Source organism: Anser cygnoides, chromosome 3 (genome assembly GCF_040182565.1).
Source record: "Anser cygnoides isolate HZ-2024a breed goose chromosome 3, Taihu_goose_T2T_genome, whole genome shotgun sequence".
NCBI classification, from domain to species: Eukaryota; Metazoa; Chordata; class Aves; order Anseriformes; family Anatidae; genus Anser; species Anser cygnoides.
The window spans coordinates 115,048,026-115,060,163 of NC_089875.1; the positions used below are offsets into that span (position 1 = coordinate 115,048,026).

General features: G+C 39.5%; 1 protein-coding gene and 1 long non-coding RNA gene across 7 annotated transcripts in view; both read left to right on the forward strand.

The window, feature by feature from the left end:
* Positions 1–12,138, forward strand: part of KLHL29 (kelch like family member 29) — a 391,351-nt gene that overhangs the window by 160,750 nt on the left and 218,463 nt on the right. The gene's annotated exons all lie outside the window — the stretch shown is intronic.
* LOC106044503 (uncharacterized) overlaps positions 1–12,138 on the forward strand; it is a 38,885-nt gene that overhangs the window by 8,491 nt on the left and 18,256 nt on the right. Inside the window, exon 3 of the long non-coding RNA XR_010830675.1 lies at positions 1–12,138. This exon is cut by the window's right edge and continues 18,256 nt beyond it. This is a non-coding gene — a long non-coding RNA (uncharacterized lncRNA).

Sequence of the window (12,138 nt, forward strand, 5' to 3'; positions counted from 1 at the left end):
GTGACTGTTCCTGGACAGAATAAAAGTACAGAGATGGAGCAGTGTGAAAATGTGCGTACCGCTGCTGAATCCCTTTTACGAAAGCTGGCTGCGTGGAGAAAGAAAGAAAAAAAGAAAGAAATGCAGTTGCAGGAAGCGAATCTAAATAAGCTCCTACTCCACCTTTTTCAATTTACTGGAGGAAATATCTTTTTTCATATCATTTGACTTTTTGATTGTTAGATCAAATTGAGCCAGTTGGAATGAGACTCAGTGATCAGAAGAGAAGTCCTGAAAACCTCTGTTTAGCTGCTCTCTGGTCTCTGTGCAATTGGTTTGCTTAAATTTGCTGTAATAACCTTTTAAGAGTCGTGTACCCATTCTTCACTGAGGACCCTGCTGTGCATTGTGATTATGTTATCTGTTGCCTCCCTGAATGTTTAACATGATCAAAGTGTTGTGGGGCTTGGTTTTTTGGGGTGCGTTTTTTCTCTAGGTCTTTTTTTTTTCCCCCCCTCTACACGCTTTTACTTTCAAAATATAAACATACATTGTTTGATATGTATTACTCTCCATGTGTCAATCCCCCTTTTCTTCTGCCTTTTTCCCCTTTTCTCTTTAAAGTTCCTGCTTAGTAAGTATTGAACAAGCATGCTGAGTAGCTCTGATAATTAGGTAATTTGAATTCGGGGATGGATGTTAGATGTTAAGGTGTGGGATGGAGGCTGGTTATGTTGGAAGGCAATGTATTCTGTCTCTGGGTAGGAGAGAGTGAAATGCCCTTTATATCAGCACCGCTCGCCAGCAAACCAAGGGTATGGTGTTGAACATAAATGCAATTGCATGGCCTTGTTCGCCCTCTTTCTCAGGGAAAGCGGCAGATGTTGACAGTGAATATAGTGAAGTGCAAACGGGTAAAATAATGAACTGAAGTGGCAACTTAATGGAATTATTAATGGGATTTGTGTTCAAATAGTGAACAAGGATTGATTTTTATTAACATAGGTTTTACACATGTAAACTTATGCGAAAGATTATACCATACTTCTCCTTCTCTGGTGGAGTGTTTATAGAGTACACTGTATGCGCAGGGTTCTCTGAACTTCTTTAAATATTGCCCTTTCTCCCACTTATCTCCCAGTGCTTCTCAGTGTGTAGCACTCCATATAAATCTGTATAATATACCCAGAGATTTAACTGAACAGTGAGGAAACCTTGAAATTAAAACTGAAGCAGTAGGTGTTCAGTGGGAGTTTGGTGTTTGCTTGTTCATTCTCACCAGAATAAAGGGTGGGAACATGATGGATAGCTCAAAATGCTAAAGTGCAGCTATCTGTGAGCTGGGAGGCCTCTGCTAGAAGTGGCTATATACCTACAAGGTGGTGGTGAAGACGTCATAATTATGAGCTGACATTTAAAGAAATGTCAGAAGCATTCAAACAAACCCCTGCTCGGCTTCCACCCATGTATCTTTTTGTGTCCCCGATCCTGCCATCTGTTATCCCAAGGACTTCGGTTTTGATTACCTTTTTGTTTGCTTTTCTGATAAATGTTTTGTTTATCCTCTATGCCTGGCGTATGCTTCCAGAGATTGTTTGCAAGCCCCTTACCCTCTTTGTATGTGGATTTCTCCTAAAGAACTATTTACCACCATGATGCTGGCAAAAACTAATCCTCTGATTATAGATGGGCTGAATATTTCTGCATGCATCTGTATTTAGGAGCAGACTTTGCCAAATACCTATTCGGAGTGTGTGTACAAAAATGCATATGGTGTTGCTCAACATTGTTATCTGTCATCTGCTCATGTTATTTTCTTCACGCATTGTTTTCTTGACATTTTTGAATGTGAGCTCTTCAGGGCAGGGAACGTGTCATTCCTGACATTTGGGAAGTTCTTCATTCCATGTAACAGATTTTGTATTACTACATGTATTTTGAAAATCAAAGAGGAATGTCATATTGCCTTTCTGTCCTGGTACAGCAAGGCCTGTGTGAAGTTCATTGGTGACCATTAAAAAGACTTCTTCCAAAGCAGCTGCCATTCCGTACTGGCATTAATGATAACGTTAAAGCATGTTTTATGCTGCTAATCCTAGCTCCGTCCGTAAAACTTGAGAACAGCCACAGTAGGTGTAATACGCATTCATACAGCTCAGTATTCTGCCTCCAGTGGGAGATCTACAGTACAAGTATGGTACACGTGTACTTTCCGTTATGCACTCTCCACAGGCTCCAGCTTGGGGATTTCTTTAGCCACAGGTTGTACCTTTGTCTTCCAACCATCTAGCAAAACATGAAGTATACGCTTACCTTCAAGCATGCAAGTAGCCCTGTTGACCTCAAGATGGCTGTTTTCATGCCTACTGTTTAGTAGGTTTTAAATCATTTGGATGGATTGAGACTTTCCTCTTGGGGTGATATCCACGGTAGGTAACTGCTGGCGAGCAAAATGAAAGGAGCTGAAATGTGCTTGAGTCTTATCCGGTCATTTAGAGCTGTTGTGATTTGGAAGAGTGAGTTCTTCAGACTCACATCAGTACCCAGAGGCACACACAAGAGGGACAGGACTCATCTCGTGTCCATCCATCTCGCATTACCTGCCCCGGATGACCAAGTAAGTTCCAGCTGGGCAGAAGAGGGAAAGCCTGTGTTCCCATCCTCAGCAAGCACTGACTCGCAGCATGGAAGCCATAGTTAGACACTTAAATAAATACGGGCATTTTAATGACATGTAGATTATGGCTGGTGATCTGTAGAGTCAGATGGATGTAAGGTCAAGGTCAGATGCGTGGTGTTGTAGCAAGACTAATCTCCAATGACTGTTGGTATTTTTCTGTTTCAGAAAAAAATTGCTGACTGTGATTATTTTTTTTTTGTAGAATCACGTTAGGCCTGGAGTAGATAATATTGGGTAAAATATATTGTACCCATAATTCATATTAATGGAAATTCAATAATGGCAACCTGTCATCCACAGAGATTAGAAATGAGTCCAAATGTTGTGCTATAAAAGCATTAAAAAGGCATTATGAATTAGAATCTATTGCACCATGTTTTCCTTGTTATAAATAATGGAGGGAAAAACTAGTCCTTGAAGTTTTTGGATTGTCCATTTTGAGAGAAGCCAGCAATTACTTTCTAGAGCTGACTGTGCACCATTGATCTGACTTATGGATTTCATAAATGCAATGGTCTGCTAATTTAATAAACTTACTCAATCTGTTTTTAAACAGAGTACAGAACTTTGAAAAATGATTTCCTTTCAAACTAAAATTAACTCTTATGGCTTTTAAATATTAAATTGTGATATTTGCTTCCAGTTTTTCATTAAAATACCTTCTGGTTCCACATTTTTCCTGGGATGCGCTAGATACTTGCAGCTCATGTTTTATTATATTAAATACTCATATTGCACTTATGCTAATTTGGCATCAAGCTATGAATTGGAGGTTTTAGACAAACCTTTACTTGGTTTTACATTGTCAGTAAATTTTACAGCTGCCTCCAAAGTTTACCACTGCCAAAAGCTTAGATGTAGTTGTTTGGTAGTCTAGGACTTGTCATATAATAGACGGAATATTGATACGCTGGATGTGATGTCTTGTCAAAGTAGTTTGTATGTGAAGCTGCATATTTGGGGGGAAGAACTCACAGTGTTTTCAACAAATTTGCAGCAAGCTGAGAAAAGGGAAAATTCCCTTTCAAATTAATTTGTATTCTCAAGCATGAGGTTTGATTATTTCTGACTTACTCTATTTTAGCTTTTGTAAACACAGTAGGTCATAAAACAGTGCAGCTGCTCTTGAAATCTGGCAGCTTTTGCAAATCTATAACATACCTGTTGGATTTGAAATGTAGGAGGTCAAACAGTGTGGCAAATTTTATCAACTGAATTTCTGAATTAGGTGATAAAAAGATCCGTAATCTCTGGGAAATCTTTCTTTCTGAATTCTTTCCCCAACCCTGTGGAAACATACCTATTCTTTTGGAGCATAGAGTGTAATTAGGGTCCAAAGTCTTCCATAAGACTTAATCAAGTTAATCAAGTTCTGAACTTTATTCAGTGTAGATCCATCTTTCTTTCCCTGCACCAATCTATGCAGAATGTATTGTATCATGAATTAGCATTGACAGGGTAACTGTAGGATATTTGGTCAGATGCCAAGTTTAATTCATTTGTTATCAAGACCAAGAAACGAATGTGACAGTGACAGTAATAATTATCTTCTTCTACAAAGAAATGAAGTACAAGCTTACACTTTTTGGTTAAAAGGGAGATAACGGAGAGTAAGGTAATTATACCTATCATACACTTCTGACCTGTGTTTTTATTGTTCTTGACAGGCTTAGAAAGTATGATGGTACATCTTGGCCAAAGAACTCCTACATTCAAATAAAATAACTTTCAGCTGATACCATATTTATTCAGCATGCTGATAAATTGCTTTTTCAGAAATCAGCTCTGTCGCATTTTTTAATAAAGTTAATGGGCTGGGACAGACAATGGTGGGTTGCTGTCTGCTTAGCGTATTCTGGATGCAAAATAAAATTCCCTCAGTCATATTTAATACTATAAGTTTGGGGTTTCAGAGGAATGAAATGAAAAATCAATGACATTTGCAACACAGTACAATATTGGAACAGCAGGATTCAGGGAAACTGGCTGGGGATTGGCCTTGAGGACTCCTGGGATACTCTTAGCTTGAGGACTCCCACTATATTTCCCCACTTCTAACTCTTACAGATACAGGACTGATATTATTTACTTTTCTTTATTTTGTCTCTTGAATTCCTTGAACAGCTCCTATGAATTGTGTGAACATGGACACCTCTGAAATTCCTGCCTAGGTAGAGGTCCAGTTCTTGCTGATATTCAGACAATGTGGGGGAGTTTACAGGAAAGTCCTCTGAAAGAGCCTAACCCTAGAGAGGAATGAGTTGACACGAGGATGAGCGTTTTGAAAAATTGACTTGGGGAAGAAGCGAGCTTCAGCTTGACATAGCATGGGACCATGGTCACATAGTTTTAGATATTAAACTGTTTGAATATTTAGGTACTGTTAGAGCTTCTGGAGACTAACTTTGGAAAAGGCTTTTCTGAGACTAACTGGAGATGCTTCAAGAAAAGTGTCTTTAGAAGTGAAAGTTTGCTGCAAGTCTTTGATTTGTCCTTATATATAGGGAAATATAATGATGTCAGGCCAGTGGCAAAGAGGCAGTGCTCCGTGCTGTTCGCTGCTACTGAAGCTGAGCTTGTCAGTCCTTGACCAAACTGAGAAGTTGACGGTGTCATCAAGAACAGGCCCTGAAGGCCTGGCTGAGAGGCTGCATCAGTCAGCTGAAAGATTGGGCTCATGGACTGTGTCTCGTGGTGGGAATGAAAGAACACACTTAGACAAGTATTTCCCTTGAAAAACGATCATCCTGAAGACAGCAATCTTTCTGCTGCTCGTTGGGCCATTCTGCACATCTGCGTCCCCTCTCCCGATCCTGACAAAATGTTCCTTCTCTCTGCCCAGCTTTCTCCTGACTCATCAAGTCTTTCAACTCCATTTGCTCTCTTCCTAATGAAAAAAGAAAAAGGTGTTTCTTTTTAATGAAATTTCATCTATGAAAACAAAAAATCTCAAACTGTCTCACTGATTTTTATTTTTAATATTTATGCACTAAAAACGAAATAGATTAGACATAAATGAGCCTGCTCATCTTTTGTTTCTTTCCTGCTTGTGGCTTTATATTTTGTGCCTGCTCTACAGATTTGTCACGTATAGTATACTTTTTCTGATTCTTTTCCATTTCCATGCCTTTCCATTTATTTTTACTTCCAACAGTGATGGGTACCTGGAGGCTCTCTGTTGCACTCCTGGGCACAGGCTACATCTAGCAGATGAGGCATAAGTTTAGGGAAACCTGGAGCCTAATACCATTTCACTTGACAGGTTCTGATGAATCACTGAAGCTTGGATTCACCTTATATATCTTTAGCCATCCAAATGTTAGGGATCTATTTAAAGCCAGCTTGTAGCCTCTATTTTCATTCAAGAGAGAGGAATAGCACTCTCTGAAAGGTGATTTTTCTCATCCTAAAATAGGTGGGTTGAAGCACTCCTTTGGCATGCTTTTCTGCTCCCATTGGCTACAGAGGGACCATGTAGATCGCTTTTGGATATCTGATATTGAAAGAAATCCAGTCCTCACATTCTGTATCATTTTCTCCATCGGTGTCAGCAAACCTGTGTAAATGCTTAAAGATTTAAATGTAAAAAAATACACGTTCTGCAAATTGCTATTGATATTGTCGGTATTATTATTATTACCTACCTGCTGAGGGAAAAAGTCACATCTTGCTTATACTGAATCGTTCGAGTGGCAGAAACTTGGCCCAGTGTTTTACTGCATACATCTATTTCCCCTTTTTATTTTGCTTTTCATTTTGCTGTTCTTCATTAATGCAAATTTTTCTCATTTGTGACACTGGTAGGAAGCGCTTGGCCCATTACACATAGCTTAGTCATAAACAAGGTATTTGCTGTTTCTTGTGAACAGAAAAGTCAGAAAATTTTGTTCTGGATTGTCAGTAACATTATCACACTGGAGTCTGCTGTTACTGAAAATTATTTCAACTGCAGAGGCAGCACTCAACCTCAAGATTTTGAGGTAAATCCACACAAATAAAGCAGTTTACCATCTCTGATCAAATTGCTCATTTTCAGTTATGTGGGAAGAATATAAAGGAATATGATGGAGTATTTGTAGAGGCCACGGGGAGCTGGAAAATAAATACAGAGAGGAGTGAAGTTTTGAGGCAAATATACTGAGGAGATGAGGCACTGTTTTCAAGCCAAGAAAGGACAAAAATAAGGAAGACCCTTGAGTTGGCTTTGCAGCACCAAAGGGAAGAAGGAATTCTGCTACGACAAGCCACAGTTTGTGCTTTTTCTGGAATATCTGTATCCTAATGGCCAATCACGATGAGTAACACTTGTGGGAGGTATTGTTTGTATTGTAGATGTCCAATCTCTGTGATTAAAAAAGCAAGTAAATATTTTCCATCTTGGTTACCTGGTAGTCTAGGACCGTGAGTGATGCAGTAGTGGAGTGGTGAAGGAACTACCAGGAGATTTGGGAGGTTTGGGTTTGGCTCTTGGCTGTGTTCTTGAGCAAGTCTTTTAGGTGTTTGAGTACCTGTCACCTGATCTCAGTAGCATTTAGGTGTGGACAGCTGTGGATTTGACTGTTAGTCTTTTGTTTCAGTACCCGTAAAAGAGGAGAAAGCACCTAGTTTGAGGGCAAACACATTAAAGATTACGAGGCATTCCAATGTTACGTCCATACTCGTATCGTGAACAGCCAGGGCATGGCTCCAAGTACTGGCTTCTCATCCTTCATAATTTCAAAATTCACTTGGAATAGTTTTGAGTCTGGCCAGCTCTCCTGGATTATGCCCAGACACGGCTCAAGATTCAGCTTGGGTAAGGGATCGTTCCACCTACAGACATTGCGGTGGTGTGGTCAGGGAGGGTGTGACTGCAGGCTTGCACTGTCAAATGAGTTCAGAAACAGTCCCTGAACTCTTTCATTTATTAGTGTAGACACAGACTCAGAAACTATGGTACTGAGGGGTTAAACCATGTAAGTACTAAAAGAAAAAGAAAGGAGTAACAAGAAAAGCAGTTAAAAAATCTCCATAGCTGTGTAAAAGAAAATTATCTAAATATTTTTTTTTACATTTTCTGGCATGACTTTTATTAATACAATTTTATGGGTAGTGGTTAACATGGCTGAGACTTTGGGGGATGTATTGCCTCTTCTACATACTTGGATAAGGAATGTAATTTGTTTATCCAAGCGTACACGGTATTTTTCTCATAAATTCAATTGCAAGTTCTTTTTTTTTCCAACCTTTATGATGGGTGAAAACAAAACCAACAAATTACACGTTTGGAAAGTGTTCTGTGCAGTTGAACTGGAATGAGTTGAACAACTGACTTGAACCTGTCTCAGTTCTACGAACTGTTCCCTGAATGGTGAAATCTAGGAAACCTTTTTTGCCTGAGACCTTATACTCAACTCTGTTTTATTGGCTCAGTGAAGCTGAATAGCCATAGTAAGTCGTTTTAAAATTCCTAGAGCGATGCAAGAACAAACTGTACTAGGCAGCATGAAGGTAAAATGATTTAAATTCTACCAAATGTTGTCAAATGATACTGTCTCACCGCTTCTAGTAAAATTCACAGCTGAAATAAATAATGATGATCTGGAAAACTTGCAATAGTCTAGAAAAAACATAGAAACCAAAATACTGTGACAGACCTACAGGATGATTCTGATTGTAAAATCATGATTCTAGGCTGAACATAACCACTCCAGCTGTCTGCCACTTTGCCTCAGATTCGTTTATGGTAAGGAGTGCAGGATGAGGATGTGTAGCTTCACCTTGGTTGCCCAGGCTTTTGGTTTGGTTTAGTAGCAGAATCCCTCATTTCTGCATAAAGCTGATCTGCTCAACAGCTGCAGTTTAAGCTTGGATGCAACCTTCTGTTCTGCTGTCCCACAGGATGAACTTCTGAAGCTAGGAACAAATTAAACAACCAAGACTTTCCTCTTAAAGCCCTCAGGAAAGGGCATCACAATATCCTATATAGTCACCTTAGCATTAGCCCTTAGTATAACAGTGTAATTAAAAGAGCCAGAGAAGACCTTAGTTGGGTAAAAGGAGAAATACCAAGTACAAGTAGAGAAAGTATTTTGATAAAAGTCTATTTTATTAGTAAGACTGATGCCAAAATGCTCTATCTAGTTGTAATGTCCATGATTCAAGAAGATTGAGAAATAGCAAAGCAAGTCTGAAGTACAACTATAAAAATTATCCAGGCCTGGAGAATAAACCACAGAATGTGTTTCAGTCTATTCCATTTGCTAAAGGCAGGCTAGAAGATGATTGCTTAGCTGTTGACACATTGAAAAATAGCTGAAGTGGAGAACATGTAAATCTTGCGAGCAATACAATATGGAGTGACTGGAAGGTAAAGTTAGATGATATCAGGAAATCTGTAGAGGAAGTCATCCCAAATGATCCTGCGAGTTCTTTTCAGTTTAGAACACTTGATAAAGCCGTATTTTTAAATGACTTGGGGGCTATAATCTTCCACTTAGGTACTGTGGTGTCCTCTGATATCCTCTTGAAAGGTGTTGACTTGAGTAGGTCTTCAGTCTCAAGATTTATTTTGCAATTACTATAAACATGTAGCTGACTCATTTGAAGTACCTTCTTTTAGTTGCAGAAACTGGGGGAAAACAAGTTATTTTTTTCCATGAGGACTCTTGATTTTAAACCTCTTACTATTACTCCTAGTGATTTCAGTGCGTGCATTAGAGCGCCGTTCTTCTAGTGCAAAATTATTGGATGATGTACTACGTGAAAGTCTTTGTGGGGAAAAAAAATAAACTCCTGGAGTTTCAGTACTGTTTGGGATCTAAAATTATGATTAGAGAAAAATGCTTGCTGTGCTAAACCTAGTTACACCTTTACCACAGTTTCTAGCAGGTCTACTGCAAATTCAGCTCATCAGCTGGATTGTGTTGCTACAAGTCCACATATGTTTTCCTTCTTTTGTTCCACATTTTAGTTTTATATTACTGCTTTCTGCCTTGGTCTTTTCCTGCTTTTGTAGCTCTTAAATATTTCCTTCACTGACATCACTTACTTCATCTAAATAGCAATGACAAGGTAACTAAGATCACACTCTCGTTTTAATATAACATAGCAATTATAATCAGATTAAACAGGCTGAATATTTTAGGATGATGAGGCACCAGGGAGACCATTCCTTGTGTCCAGCACTGTGTAAACCCATGTAGTTCTCTCTGTAAGGCTTGGGCACAGAAGGAGAGGGATGTGAGAACAAAGTATGCATGACAGATGCTACTCTAAGTCATGTCACTTAAGGCTGCAGTGAAAGGTTTTTGGTGATGTTGCTGAGGTGCTGCTGAACAGGGCTTAGGAATCCATAAAAGTCGTGTAGTTTGGGGCTCACAATGCTTGATTCAGCTTTTGGGTTTTGCCTCATTGCCTCTCTATGTTTCGTTGGACATTCTCAAACCCAAGCTTTGGAGAGCCTTCTGGGTCGGTGTGCCATCATAGTGTTAAAAATAGACACTTGAAAGTCATGACAAATCTCACTTAGTCTCATAACAATGAAATATTTATATAGTTCTAAAACACTCAAGCATCTGCCTTGTTGTGGTACATGTTGCTTATCTATTTTATCATATTTTTCATTCAGTCAGCATTAGTGACTTTTAGCATTGTCAACCCCAGATGTTGAGATGTCATGATGTTGTCCCCCAAATTATAAGATTTTTACTATATAATAAATTTGGGGTTGCCTTGGTTTCCTTTATGGCTTCTGAGGTTTTGGACTATGGTCAGGTTGCATTTCACTTTAGTCCCTGTAACCACCAGGGCTGGATTTTTTTTTTCTTTTTTTCAAGGAAAAAATATGGTCTCTGTGAATCATTTGGAGCCATGTTATTTTGAGTCAGACATAAAACGGGGTGCTCCCACAGGCCGACAGAGGGAAGCAGAATTCAAGCACCTAAATCCAGAGTTTTAAACCTAAAAATCCCTGCTGCCTAACTCTGGGGTACCTACGTGCTCCGTGGGTGCCTTACTTACTCTTTGACAATTCAGAATACCCCCAGCATCTTTAGCTGTGTATCTGCATGTGCCAGAACCATCTCTGGCTTACAGCTAAGCCTATCTGAGACATGGAAATCAAGTATTTCTCTACCAAAATCTAATGAAGAGCATTTCTCAAAGTATGCCTAAAAAATAAAATAAAAATAAAATAAAAATAAAAGTAAAATAAAATAAAATAATAAAGAAGATGCAAGGAAACATGAATAAGAGGCTTAAGAGCAGCAGCAACTTTCTTAAAAAAAAAAAAGTGTAACAGGAAATCTTAAAACTGTCAAAAACTGTGGGGAAAGAAGATTTTTGGATAGAGCATTCCAAGTGGCAGGTTCATCATCTGTGCTCAGGGGTCAGGTGCACACTCTCTGGAGAAGCATCTTCCTTCAAGGCTTGGCAGGGGATGCTCTGCTCATGTTTAAGAGGGAAATAGCCAAGGTCCAGAGAGGAAGGAATGGATACGTCCAGTATTTGACAAAAGGAATGCAAGCCCAGCAGGCGCAACCCTGCTGCTAGAAGAACAACAACAGTAACAACAACAACAAAGGAATAATGATTTTTCATTAAAGCAAGAGAAGGAAGAACTATAGCCTCCAAACACGTGATCCCAGGGTAAAGCTTCATTGCTGTAGGGCAATATTCGGGTTCAGATCCTATGGACAGTGAAATGAAAGTGAGAGGCTGAGTTTTTTCTCAGTCACTTGACCTAATGCACCTAATTTCATAATGTTATGGTTAAGAAAGGGTCTTGCTGTAATTACTCATTTAATTTTACCGGGTTGGTTTCCTTGGTAAACATGATTCTGACTTTGCAAATAATCGAATAACCCTCTCAGTCTTTCAAGAGTACGCTTGTGATGCTTTCACTCTCTAGTCGGTCTGATATTAAAAGTCAGTCTGTCTGAAGCTTGCAAATCCAGGATGCACATGTCCTTTGGAGGTGAAAAATCCAATTACAGCGGCATGCGTCGGGGAACCTGTAAGCCTAGGAGGTGGGTTTATCTTGATCTGAATAACAAGGGTTTGTAAGAGAGCTGGCATCACGACGTGCTGGGCTCTGGAGAGAAGCATTTCTCTCCAGATATAAGCCAGGCTGCTCTTGCAAGAGGCAGAGAAGTTCTTAGTGCACCAGGCAGGCCCCAGATTATCATGTCTGAAGCACTACGAAAAAATCCTTTAATTTTATGGAATAACCACAGTATCAGATGACTTGCCAGAGAAATAGGAGACCTACTTCAACTGCCTCCTCAGTCTGAGGAGATTCAGACTTAAATTTCCTAACTTTCCCGGGCTATTTTATAACACCTCAGCATTTCTGAACAGTATTACATATTCTAAGAGCAGGGATACAAACCTGCCCTTCCCTTCCCACCGTGGGCTGTAGACCCAGACAACCCTGAGAGAAGTGCAGGAGGATTTGAGAATCTCTCCTTCCCTCAGCTTCCCTGCTGTATAGCTGATAT